At 37.1% G+C, this 13,315-nt stretch overlaps 1 protein-coding gene across 1 annotated transcript in view; it reads left to right on the plus strand.

Annotated features, from left to right (window-relative positions):
- The first annotated feature begins 8,455 nt into the window (after positions 1-8,455).
- LOC134672124 (hemicentin-1-like) overlaps positions 8,456-13,315 on the plus strand; it is a 504,766-nt gene continuing 499,906 nt past the window's right edge. Inside the window, exon 1 of the mRNA XM_063530038.1 lies at positions 8,456-8,661. The gene's annotated coding sequence lies outside the window, so the exon portion shown is untranslated. The remainder of the gene's footprint in view (positions 8,662-13,315) is intronic.

Here is a 13,315-nt window from a genome sequence, read left to right on the forward strand (position 1 = left end):
GACCATGACCCAAGCCAATCAATGTAGTAGGCGTTGAAATCCCCCAAAATCACCGTAAGACCTGTACAGGCACGCGTAGACGTGAGTGTGGCCACTGTAGTCTACGCACACGCACACCCACAGAACTGACAGGTCAATAGCTGTCTACATAGGCATCAAGGTGGTGACAGCAGACATCCTGCCGGACATACACTACATATCCCGGCGTGTCTCATGAACTTGTGTTCAAGTGTATAGCCGGGATATATTTAATAAGTATGCAATGTCTGCCGGGCAGGATATCTGCGTCTCCATAAGAAACACGATGGTCGGCTGCACAGATTCTAGGTGGTGATGGACTGGGATGGACATAATTATTATAAGGCCTTGTCAAGTAAGTAGGTAATGGTTATAAAGTCTGACAAAAAAGAGTAGAAATTAAAAAGTGGCAACACTGTAGTAAGGTCAGGTTTTTCTTAAGCCTCCTCCACACTCGTGCGCGAATCGCGGCGCGAAGCCGCGAATGCGAGTGTGGAGTCGATTTTCGCAGACAGCGAAATCGACTCCACACTCGCGTTCGCGGCTTCGCCCGCGATTCACGCGCATAGTCTGGAGGAGGCTTTAGATTGATTTGAAAAGGACGACACTACAGTATTGCCACTTTTTATTTTCTACTCTTTTTTGCTTATAAGTGTTTGATTATGCAAAATATTCTTGTTGAAATCAAAAATAAATACAGATTCGCAACTCAATTTCTATACAAATGAATAGGAAGCATTCACATACACCAGAGTAAACACACGAAACTGTCATTTTCGTAACTTTACCTCGGTCCAAATGTTTTAAATGGATTTATAATTTGCGAAAGTGGTACTTTCGTGAGTTCACTATGGTGAAAAATCTTATCTTTTTATTGCTATCTATGGAGATGCAAAATTGCGAATGTGCTGTAATTCCCAATTCCAATAAAATAATGCATATCTGACAAATTGATCATGTAATACATGCATTTTAAAAACCCTGTGTGTATACTATATCAATACAACTGCAACGACTACTTCAAAAAAAACAAAATGGAATTTTTAGGAGCTTCAAATCGCTCTCCTCAAAAATGTGTTTTTTACAGTTATGTTAGTTTAGCATGGGGGCGACGACTTGTAATATATATGTCGTCATTAATTATATTATTTGTATGTATATTTTGAATTCAAATACCCGGTATTTATATGTGTGTGACGAGCTTAAGTATTTGATCAAGGGTTATGCACATTTTCTATATATTTTATTAGATATATCTTGGCCTTATACTAACCCAACAACATAATAATATAGAGTTACTATAGACCTAACTTTATTAAGATATGTCCCATAATATTTACGTATCATGGTCGCGCTACTTTTTGAACTGAACTTTGTCATTTCCAATTTTATTTATTCTTCAATGTAAATAACGATGCCAAATGTACATTGAAATGGCTGTTTTTTCTCCGTACTACAAAGTTTCACTATATTCAAACAAAATTGTTGGCGTCTGCCAAACTGGGAAGTTTGCAAAGTTGAGGATTGATCGACTGTGTACACTTGCCGCGAGATCTAGATTTAAATAAACAATGTTTTTATCTGTGGCCTCAAAAGTTAAAATATTAAATATAAAGAGGGCAATAGAGAGTACTCTGTACTCTCAATTATACTTACTTACTTACTTACTCCTCTGGCGCAGCGACCCAAAGTGTGTCTTACACGCGTATTCGGGAAACGAGGTAATCACAAGATCTACAAATAGAGACGATATAGAGATCAACTAGATTTACATTAGACATCGACTAGATGTGACTTGGATATCTAAGTCATAACTTGTCGAAATCGTTCAAGAGGACCTCCAGAATCGCGGAAACGTCAAATTTGACATATCTAACTTACAAATAACTATATCTTCTCGATATCGTATCTTATTCATATCTAGATGATCTCTAGTGTTAAAGTTAAATTAAAATAGGGCCGTTAGCCTCCAACACGACTGCTCGCCACTGATCCCGGTCCTGTGCCGTGTCTCGCCAGTTCTCAACCCGGAGCTCGCGCAGATCACCGTTTACCACATCCGCCCATCGATACCTAGGTCGACCGACCGGGCGGCGTCCTATTTCTCTCAATTATACTGTTAATAATTCTTCGCGCCTTCTTCTTGTGTAGTACATTCGTATTTCCAGTACATACCAGCACGGGCCCGGCCGGAGCTACCGGAGCTTCGGCGCGGACCGGGCCGGAGCTTCCGGAGCTTCGTTTTCTATGGAAAGCAACACGTGATCACCGATCAGCAGTCATAGAAAATGACATGTCGAACGCCTCGGCCCGGGCACGGCCCGGTCTAGCGTGAGTTATCCTTAACATGCCTATATTATTATGCACAGGGAATCCTAGCACAGGCACATGTAAACTATCACTATTTTTAAGTCTTTGTTTTATATGAATGTAACCATGAAATAAATTAAAACTAATAAAATAAATAAATAAAACTTACCCACCTACCTTAGGTCCCCCAGATCTGTCCTGTTAATTTATTTAGATTATACTTAATTTTAATAATAGTTTGTATAAGTTATGTTTACCATGAAATACTTGTTTTTTGAATAAATTATGTTTATATGTTTATTATATATCGAACTGTATATTAGACGTGTAACGACATCCCCAATCGTTTCATATTCAAGGGAAAATAAACAAGAAACAGGAAACGCGACGAGGAAGAAAAACAGCCATTGCTTACAGGCAACAATATCTTAGACACGTGAATTGTTAAAATATGCACGTTGGCTAAAAAATAATTACATTCCCGTTGCCAGGGAGGTTTTCGGATCATACTGAGCAACTTTATTATGTTATGAATTGTCTTGTTTTAAGTATTATCCGTATTTCAAATATTTGTCAAAATTAAAAACAGCGTATCGTAAAATGGGGTGAGTTGGGTGAAATTTGACTTTAAAACCTCGATAAAATTTTATTTTTACAAGTGAAAACTGAATGGTGTGGGTATATAATAAGTGGTTCGGACGTTTGTATTTTAGTTTGCATTTTATTTTGGGTAGTTCCATTTCATAACTTTGACGATAAAGAGGAAAACCCACCTCACCCCGTAGTGCCTCGTATTTGGGGTGAGAGGGTTTTTCATACAAAGGTGATTTTGGAAGATTGTTGGATCGATTTTTTTTTATTATGCGTATTACTATAGCCCCATTTTAAATTGGAATACATTATTTTTGTAGCAGTAGCCTTAAAATCCCATCTCACCCCCCTCTCAAACCTTCTCTCCCCATTCATAACCCAACTCTCCCCGCGAAACCTACTCACCCCGTTTTACGGTGTTGCAAATATTTATCAAAATTAGAAACAGCGTACCTATTTATTACATAAGCCGAATTTAAGTATTGAAACAATAACACTTTCGAAGTATTCAGCTGATTTTTACGGCCGAGCCGCGTGTGTGGAGACAGCTCGATTTTATAAAAATAAAGTTTAAAGCAAAATAGTGGTATAAAAGTTGATTTTATAGCCTGCTCCATAACGCTTTGCTTGCAATGATTGTTGAATGAGCATAAAGTTCTATTTTATTTAGATAATATATGGAAGGTATATGTTTTTAAACAATATTTATATTTATTATTTTTTTTTGAATAAATTTCTATGAATATTTATAATATCCTCAAGCCGCCCATACGTCAAACCTTGCCAAGCAAAATGAAATTTTATTTTGTCAACATAAAGTTCAAATTAGAATGGAAAAGGAGACCTTTTTATAGGTCTCTGGGCGGCTAGAGGATAAATAAAAATAATTTATTTATACAAAAGGTTAATGGTATAAAAATCATACAAAAATAACTTAAATATATCTAAGTATTAAAATATTTTAATCTAAAAGACCTCTGCGTAATTCTAATAATAACATATGGCTGTGATATCGAAACATACGTAATGATATGTTTATAACATGTAACCATGTATCAAAGGACATTATGACCCGTGTATGGTAGTTAAATTTTAATTATAATAAACATTATACACCGCCCAGAAGACTCACCTAGGCTGCATAGCTACGTTCATATTCTACCAAAGATACTAATACTTTGTACCATGTAATGCAAGCACTGCAAACAATGGGTGATCAAATTCATATTCGGATTATTAAACAAAAACCGGGCAAGTGCGAGTCGGACTCGCGCACGAAGGGTTCCGTACCATAATGCAAAAAAGGCAAAAAAAAATACGGTCGCTCATCCAAGTACTGACTCCGCCCGACGTTGCTTAACTTCGGTCAAAAATCACGTTTATTGTAGCGGCAACAGAAATACATCATCTGTGAAAATTTCAACTGTCTAGCTATCACGGTTCGTGAGATACAGCCTGGTGACAGACCGACGGACGGACAGCAGAGTCTTAGTAATAGGGTCCCGTTTTACCCTTTGGGTACGGAACCCTAAAAAGCCGCCAAGTGAACCCCACGAAATGGCTCCCGGTACAGAGGCAGACCAAAAATGATCTGGCTAACATTTTACGGCAGTTTTTCTCTCATGGTTTATGTGTGTCCAATCACCTGCTTAATTTTATTGCAGTAACGGCCTGATTCGAATTTTAAAGTGACATTCCATTTCCAACTGCAGCTGCAATACTGTTCATTTTACTATGGAAACGCGTCGCTGTCATTGTCAATTTCCATAGTAAAATGAACAGTATTGCAGCTGCAGTTGGAAATGGAATGTCACTCTTAAGATACCTACGTCAATTAATAGATACACAGAATGATTTCGGGGTCGTGGAGCAAGAGAGCCAGACATCATACAGAATCCAAAGATGAGCCTAATGATGTTGTTAATTATTGCAATTATTGTTTATAAAGAATAATGATGATTATTTTCGAGATGACAAGTAGGAAAAAACATTTTTGCATACAATTTGGTGACCCTACTCAATGTGACGTCTTGTCGCTTTCCATACAGCTTATGTCAAAAGTCATAGGGTGACCATAATTACTTAGTATAACATTAATTTTACTTGAAAAATAACAATAATTTAAAGTGATTATGTTTTAATCAAATACTACCATGTGGATCATCTACAGAGTCAGAAAAAGTGGTTCTGGGTCACGACCCAGAAATCACCCTGTATAAACGATATGAATTTGATGTCGAATGTCAGTGTCAGATGTGACGTTTCTTCCAACAAAAACGTCACTTTTGACACTGACACATCTAATCCATATCGTTTCTAGATTTATTAATTGACGTACCTATCTTAAATTTCGAATCGGACAGTAAGTGTGTAATATGCTATAAAATATGTGTTTAAACAATAGGAACGCAATACAATTACGCACGGATAATAAAACACGACAATTCATAATAAAACGAATCAGCGTCACGATTATGAGTTGTGTGCTGTGAACACATTAGGGGGCTTATTCGCCATGCGTAGAATTCATATGGCTGTTTAACCGCTTATATTGTAATGTCTACACTTTGGTTACGGAATATTGGGAGAGGAAGAAAAATTGTGATCGTTTTAGGGATATTTAAACGTGCTTTGAATTTAAAGTATACGATAGAATGACTTACTAAGGAGTAAAATAAGACTTTTTATTATGTTTGAGAATCCACTTACATTAACTTAAGTTAGGTTAGGTATTTAATGAGTGTTTAAATTTATAAATATCATTATTATTTATATATTCAACGATTAAAAAAAAACATTTTTTTATACTATGTTAGTGGCAAACAAGTATTCGGCCCGCCTGATGGTAAGCTGTCTCCAAAGCCTATGGACGCCTGCAACTCCAGAGGTGAACCATGCGCGTTCCCGACCCTAACACTCCGCACCCTCGTTGATCATTAAAAGCAGAAACCAGCATCTTATGATGCAATCAGGAAAAAGGCATACAGCCCAAACAGGTATCTTAATAACAGGATTATGTTGGCACTTATAAAATAAAGGTGCATGCACACCGCTCTTAACTTTTATGGAGCAACACTGTGCAAAGTAACATTAGGTAACATACCTAACTACTTAACTGTTGCAAAGTGTTGCTCCGTTAAAGTTAACTGGCGGGGTGGACACATCTTTAGAAATATGTTACCTTCGTAATATAAAAAGCTCACTACAAATTAGAGAGAACAGCTAGTTCGCTAATTAACATTGTTTCAAACTTTGCGGATTTTAAAATGTCTGATTCCGCAAAATTCTCAGTTCAGCTATAGTTATCTCATTAAAACATTATAACTCAAACAAAATTATAAAGTTTCATAAATATGATATAATGAGGAGCGCTGGTGGCCTAGCCGTAAGAGCGTGCGACTTTCAATCCGAAGGTCGCGGGTTAAACCCCGGCTCGTATCAATGCGTTTTTCTTAGCTTATCGGGCCAATTCGAACTTTAAGATCAATCAATCAATCTTTGGGTATTATGGCTCCATCGATATTGTCGATGATTCCGCCAACGTCAAGGTTTAGGAAGGCACGTGCTTTATGAAGACAGTTGGCCGGTGAATATCCACGACGCAGTTCAATCAGATGAGAATCGAATGTAGATCCACCTACAACCAGGACAAAACAAACATATATTATTAAAACTAACTACTACAAATACAAGTTATTGTTTTTTATGTGTTTAGCTAAGACGTTCACAAAAGGAGAGGTAACTAGTGTAAGAAGAAAATTAATGTTAACCGGACGGGGAATTTTAGGGGGGAGAATGTCATATAAGGGGGTAACAAGACGATTACAATCCCAAAATACGTGTTCGAGAGTACCCTCCGCCAGACCACATTCACATAGAGAGTGGTCTCGAACACGCATCTTTTTTAAGCGAACGGGGGTGCAAACGTGGCCCAGTCGAAGGCGAATGATCGTTGATGTAATGTTCTTCGGCATCGACTTACGTGTACCAGCGAACCACGGTTTATGGAGAATATTTGGTTGGATACTGCGAAAATGTTTAGCAATCTGTAGTTGAGTGGTTTGCCATCGAGTGTTCCAGGCATCTCGCAAGTGGGTCAGAGCTTGGGCCTTAATGTCGCGAGGGAAGCATCGGTCATACAAGTGATTGCCAATCGTTATTGCTTCTTTAGCGCATTGGTCGGCTATCTCATTGCCTGTTATTCCGCTATGACTTGGAATCCACGCCAATATTACCTGAATATTCTCCAAATGACATTTGTAAAGCAGGTCTTTGATTTTTAAAGTAATGCTGAAGTTTTCTTTAGTATGAAAAGGATTTTTAACTATATCTTGCAAGCAACTCAACGAATCAGTTAAAATAATGGATTTATTAAGGTGGTGGGAGTGAATGTAAGACACGGCCTCCAGCAATGCGACTGCTTCTCCGGAAAATACCGAATTACCAGGAGGAAGTTTAAAGCTCAAAATAATTTTATATTTGGGAATCCACACTGCAGACCCTACTGGACCGTTGTTATTTAATTTGGACGCATCAGTAAAAATAGCCAAATGATCTGGATATTGATTGAACATAACTGTGTTAAAGATACTATCTGCTCCTATTTGATCCTTGTATATGCCTAAACTAAAAATGACATTTGGCTGATATATAAGGCTATCATAACTTGTTTCGAAAAGAGGGTTTTTGTAATTTTGAAAAATTCGAGCCGGTAACTCTAAATACTTTTTATAACTGTGTTTTTGTGACTGTAAAAGTGACGTTTTTATTTGAAGAAATGTCAGTTTTGACACTGACATATCTAATCCATATCTTTTCTAGATCTATTAACTGACGTATCTTAAAGTTCGAATAGGGCCGTATGTACGAAATATCATTTGACAATTAGGTACCAGTCGCTTTTCGGTGAAGGCAAAAATTGTGACGAAACCGGACTAATCCCAATATGGCCTAGTTTCCCCTCTGGGTTGGAAGGTCAGAAGGCAGTCGCTTTCGCAGAAACTAGTACTGTCTACGTCAATAGACAGTACTAGTTCCCCTTCATTTCGTATAAAAGCACTAAACTCAAATATCTACATCTAAATCATCATCAAACAAATATTAAAAGTTACCAAAATTAAAAAGAAACAATAAATATTTTTCTCCTTACTTCTAAAGAATATTTTCTAAGCAGTTGCATATTTAACTCTCAGGCTGTTCCTCTCCTAAAACAACAATCCCGTAACAATTCAATTACGATCAAAAATAAAAGCCGTAAAAAAGCGAGAATAGAATATTTCCCTCCACCGGGCACCATTAAAATCACACATTACACGGTGCAAAACCAACAATAAAAGTGTAACGTACCAAAAAAGTATACCAAATAGAATGCCTTCGTCCGCCTTGGTTCCATTCCGCCATAAAAACCCACCCAAGCAAAGTCCGTAATTCCGTTCCGTCCCGATATAAAATATGAAAGACTGGGCAAAATTTCGGCCCTCCGAGCGCTTGCTCGGGCCCCGTCGGGCGGACTCGGCCGCGCTCGGCGCGCCGTAGCGGCAGTTTCCCAGCGGTCGCCAACCTAACCCTACGTCGCGGCACGTATTAAGAATTCACAGCAAATCGAACCTTACTACCCCGTGATAGTGTGTTTCAATATTGTGATTTATCAAGTGTTATCTGTTTTACAATTAGTGATGTACTTAAGTGTTTTCTAAGAAGGATCGTCGCATGGAGTCGTGGAGCGTTCGGTGTTGAAAAATGGTAATTTTTTTTGCCTGATTACTTGTGCCTTAATTATTTTCAGGCATGTAATAGAGCGTAAATTAACTGGTTGAATGAGTTAATGAAACTGGTTTTAATGGTTTGAGCGTTAACGAGCTGTTTTAGGTTTCGTAGTGAAATGACCTTGAATTTTTTAGGGTGTTACAAATTCCGCGTTTGTAGGTTATTGGTGCAAAATTTTAACCATGATAGATTAGATTGCTCATATAGGCTAAGTTTTATTGTTCTTAAACTATAAAAGAAACGGATGTTTTTTTCTGAACTAATAGCTGAAAAAAATAGTGGTAAAACATACATTTTCAATTTGGATATATAGTTATGGACCACAAAACTAGTATCACATATAATCACATAAACTTTATAGTTATCTGATATATTTTTATCAGCATTAAACCTACATTTCTTTTCGCGCGTGCAATTTATAGGCTTTAGTTCTAATTAAAATGGAACGAATTGAAAAAATAACTTATACATGTATAACTGAAAGACTACTCATCTACAGGTTTAGGTTAATCAGTCCGTCAGTAATAAGTAGCAATAATTCGACAGTTGAAATGAAAATTAAAAAATAAAATAAAAATAGTATAGTTTGGTGACATATTGTGAGTAATAAGTTTGGAACCTTCTTTTAAGTATAAAATAATATACTTGTGGCAGAACGCTTTGCTCTTCTTGGAAAAATTACAAACAAATTAATATTACGTTACCGTATGTTACTTATATTTATTTAACTTAATACATTTCAATTTAACTTAACCTTAATTTTGACAGTTAATTTATACAATTTATACAATCCTTTGAAAAGCTGTAAAGACCTTCTTTACAGCTTTTCAAAGTATTTTAACACAGAATTAGTTCAAACTTCTTTATGAATATTTTTTTAGTATGCATTGATATAAGTCATGCAAAAATACAGAAGTTACATCCTTCCTTACTTTTAATTAAAATACTAAATGTGCTGAAAATTCATTAGAAACCGAATCAACTATATATATATATATATATATATATATATTTTTTGAAACAACTTTTTAATTTCCCTAGCATAACAATGCTATTTATTAACTTAATTTTCTGCAGTTATAGAAGTGATATTTTTTGTAGACTCTATATAAACTTACTTACTTACTAACATGTAGCTGTAATGATACTAACAATATTGTATGGAATTTTTTAATATTCTGAAATAAATTTTATTATAAAATTTTTTATCTACCTCTATATACAACAATGTTAAAACAATACTTACTTTTTGTAGACTAATAATGTCAAACAAAATTATTGACGTAAACGTGGTTCGGTAGGCAGGTGCCACTTGCAGGTTGAAATTGCCAAAACGTTATCAGAAACCCAACCAACTGCATTTTGATACCCAAACCAACGGTTGCGCTCCCCTATATTAGCTCCAGGAAACTCAATTTCTCAGCATTCCACTATTGGCCTCGATTTATGGCGTGCCACTTCAACGTCCGAGTGCTACGACGTCCGTAGCAGTGCTACAAATCCGTAGCACCGATACGCCGAGATGTATGGACATAGGTAAATCATTGCTACGATTTGGAGTGATAATTATTATTCACTCTAAGAACAAATTAAATTATTTTGTTTTATGAATATAGTTTAATTAGTGTTTTTTATAAGTAGACACACTACTATTCAAGACAGGGGGCGCAACAAGCCTTCGGAAATGACAATATCATAGCATGGTATAATAATATACTCCGCCTGGTACTCTCTTCCCGTCTTTTCGTGGTCACGTGACTGATAAAAACCTACGTCATCATGCGACAGCGCTATATGATAATATGCGATAGCGCTATAATATAGTGGCCATATTATTGTGACGTAGGCTAGTGTCACTCCGGGAAGAGAAGACCATGTTTTATTAGACTATGTATACTTGGAAACTTCGACCCATGCCTCCGAGCAGTGGAGTCTTAGTAAAGGATGACTCACATTAGACCGAGCCGTGTCCGGGCCGGAGCTCCCGGCGCTTACTGACATGACAGGCGATCACGTGACGCTTTTCATAGAAAACGATGCCCAGGACGCTCCAGCTCGGAGACGGCCCGGTCTAACGTGGGTCATCCTTAATAGGGTCCCCTTTGGGTACGGAACCCTGAACAATAAGAGCGTATGAACTTCACGCTGAGCAACATACCCGCTAAGCTGCATATGCTGTTGACTTTATAAACGACACAAATGGATAGACATTTATGACTTAAAAGCGCTCTTAACGAACCAATATGAACCTTAAGGCTTTACCATAAGGTTCACGCATTGAGAGTTAAAGGACGATGGTTACTCGTTAGCTTTGCAAACGTTTGGTCGTGGAATCGAATTGCGGGCAGAGAACGTGTCACTAGGATATTGATGTCTCAGCTATGAGCTAACCCTATTGTTGAGATTGAAGGATTGGATAACACATTCTAAATTATACCTTGTGTGTGTACAGTAAGGTACATAATTGAATAACGGTACGATTTGGGAAATGAATTAGAGAATATCTAGATACGATAGAAATTTAAAAGTGGTTTTTTTTTAATAATTCTAAGCTCAACAGCATGGTTCGCAGACATTTCTGCTTGTTAATAATTGAAATTAGATACGATATAGTAAATATATGTGACGTCCCACGGTAAAGGTACCTTATGGCGGTTGGCGCTTACGCTATTATTAACGCTGCTCCAATATTATTGCGGTGCTATGCGACGTAAGCGCCAGCCGCCATAAGGTACCTTTTTCCGTGGAGCGTCACATATCTTTACTATATAGTATCTAGTTAATCTCAAATTCATTTCCCGAATCAAGCCGTATGTTTTCGATGGTAGCTTTTATAATACGCAAAACTAATTACTGATTTTAAATAACGTTAAATAGTTCAGGATTTAGATACATTTAACAAAATAGATTTAAAATAATTCATGTTTTGACTAACTACCCGATTAGAACTTTAAGATACATCAATTAATAGATCTAGATACTATATGGATTAGATATCACTGTCAAATGTGACGTTTCTTCAAACAAACACGTCACTTTTGACACTGACAATCACATCTTTAAGGGGTCCACTGATTAACAGTCCGCCGGACGGTATCGGCCTGTCAGTTGTTAGGAACTGTCAAAATTTTGTTCTAACTGACAGGCCGATTGCCGGCGGACTGTTTATCAGTGGGCCCCTTCAGTCCGTAACAGTCCAGGGCCGTAATAGTCCAATTCAAACACTGACATCAGAAGTATATTCGAATGACGTTATCGTGCAATGACGCACGATAACTAAATAACATGGGGCCCGATTCGTATTTTGATTTAGATATCTATTAGATATCTTTTAGACATCACCAAGATACGATAACGATATGTTTAAGATCTAACCTGTCAAATTTGACATTTGCGCGATTCTGGAGATACTGTTGAACGATTTCCACAGGATATGACTTAGAGATCCAATTCACATCTAATATATATCTTACTCTATCTAACGTAAAAGTGACATTGGTTAACGTATCTAGAATGGATCTAGTACGTGTCGTCTCTTGTGAATATCTTGAAGTTCAAATACGGCAGATGATTTAAATATCATTCTGATTCGGCCTTTTAATTGACTTGTAAATGATCACTTTGACATTATGACCTAGGGTTCCAAGGTTGATTACATGTTCAATGTAAGGTCAGGGGCGGAATTATCGAGGGACTTAATTGACTCACTATATGAAATACTAGCTTTTGCCCGCAACTTCGTCTGCGTGGAATTAATGACAGCGGCTAAAGTAGGTATAGCGCCTGGATAATGCTAATAGCAATCATTCAATTCGCTGATCGCTTACTTCAATTATTAGGCAATGCATTAACTCTTTCAAATTCCACCCCCCTTTTTACTCTCTTTAGGGATGATATCCGATATAAAAATTATCCTATGTCCTTCCCCGGGACTCAAACTATCTCTATACCAAATTTCAACTAAAGTGGTTCAGCGGCTTAAGCGTGAAGAGGTAACAGACATATAGACAGATACACATTCGCCTTTATAATATTAATTTATAATATTAATATTATTATATTATATAGTATGTATGTTATTAACTTATTGCGTAGTTATGTATCTACAGAAACGGTTATTACACAAATCATCAGCCATCATATTCTAGTTTATTCCATGGAATCCAAAACATATATCAGATCAAAACAGGAAGTGCCCCTATTTCCGGAAAGAAGTGTATCAGAATAAGAATTTATCGGTCGGCCATCTTTCGGTGCCACTACCCTACGTCCAATCATAAATCTGTCAATAAATTGAACAGTTGAAGGAGATTCGTTGTAAGCCGGGTCCAGACGTTTGTAACGTGTAATGTAATCCATCGTGTAAAGGTGACATTCCATTTCCAACGACAGCTGCACTAATATTGCGACGTTACTGTCATTCATTGTCCTGTCATTCATTTTACTATGGAAATTGACAATAATGGTAACATTCCATTTCTAACCGCAGCTGCACTACCGGTACTGAACGCGTCGCTGTCATTGTCAATTTCCATAGTAAAATGAACAGTAGTGCAGCTGTCGTTGGAAATGGACTGTCACCTTAACATCGACGTGTCGGAGCAGTAGTGCAGCTACAGTCAGAAATCTA

This window comes from Cydia fagiglandana, chromosome 16, assembly GCF_963556715.1.
Source record: "Cydia fagiglandana chromosome 16, ilCydFagi1.1, whole genome shotgun sequence".
Classification (NCBI taxonomy): domain Eukaryota; kingdom Metazoa; phylum Arthropoda; class Insecta; order Lepidoptera; family Tortricidae; genus Cydia; species Cydia fagiglandana.